Source organism: Heterodontus francisci, chromosome 45 (assembly GCF_036365525.1).
Source record: "Heterodontus francisci isolate sHetFra1 chromosome 45, sHetFra1.hap1, whole genome shotgun sequence".
NCBI lineage: Eukaryota > Metazoa > Chordata > Chondrichthyes > Heterodontiformes > Heterodontidae > Heterodontus > Heterodontus francisci.
This window is the reverse complement of record NC_090415.1, coordinates 10,618,442-10,619,487: the sequence shown is the minus strand read 5'-3', so window position 1 is coordinate 10,619,487 and position 1,046 is coordinate 10,618,442.

Here is a 1,046-nt window from a genome sequence, read left to right as displayed (position 1 = left end):
GTAGCTTTCAATCAGGTACATTTTGTCTGTTCTACTTAAGATTTGGGAATTGATTTGTAGTCAAGGCAACACAATGTATTTAATTCTGATAATGTGTGTGTTTTTGGACTGTGATTGATGTATCTACCAGTCAGTTGGAGTGAAATAGAAATGACGACTATCTCTAATGCTCTATTTGACTATTGGATTGATAATGCGTCTGTTGGGATCAGTGTTGGTCTGACTACTTCTTTTGTTTGTCACACTGAAAATGATGACCTGACCGTGTCACTGTGCTTTGTGACTGATACTATACCTACTGTGTATTGGAACGAGCTGGATGCACGTTTCCTTCTGTCGAGGAGTCATGCCTATCCATCTGGTTCCTTCAAGTGTTTGCCTGCAGAAAAAGAAAGTTAACTTTTATACTTGAATAACAGCTGAGTGAGAAGACAGAAAAGTGATCAATGTAATCTTTACAATAATAAACATTCTGAACAATCACAAAAGGAAAGTCAACAACACAAGTAGTGTCAGTGTCTGAGTCCACTGCAGTACTGCAGTACTCTGCTTCTACTTGCCAGATATTTGGAGCGGTTTTATAACAATTTTGTGACATTCAGGAACAACCCAAGCCCCGCACTGTTCCATGAATTGGAATACCCGATCGAGTAGTGACATTTGCGTAAGCCAGATTTCCATTTCCATGTCTCATTGTTCAACGGACAACAAGTAAGCACTGTTTAAAACAGTGTCTTTAATCTTCTCACCTGGTCCCTTCAAAGCTGCCGCATCTTTATTGTTCAGCCTTTTTTTTCTGCTGTTCACTATCTATTAACAATAAATAGTGAGATACTGGATCTGAACCAGGAACATTCATTACTGAAGAAGGGTCACTGACCTGAAGCGTTAACTCTGCTTCTCTCTCCAAAGATGCAGCCAGACCTGCTGAGTTTAGTTTCGTTTAGCTTAGAGATACAGCACTCAAACAGGCCCTTCGGCCCACCGAGTCTGTGCCGACCATCAACCACCCATTTATACTAATCCTACACTGATCCCATATTCCT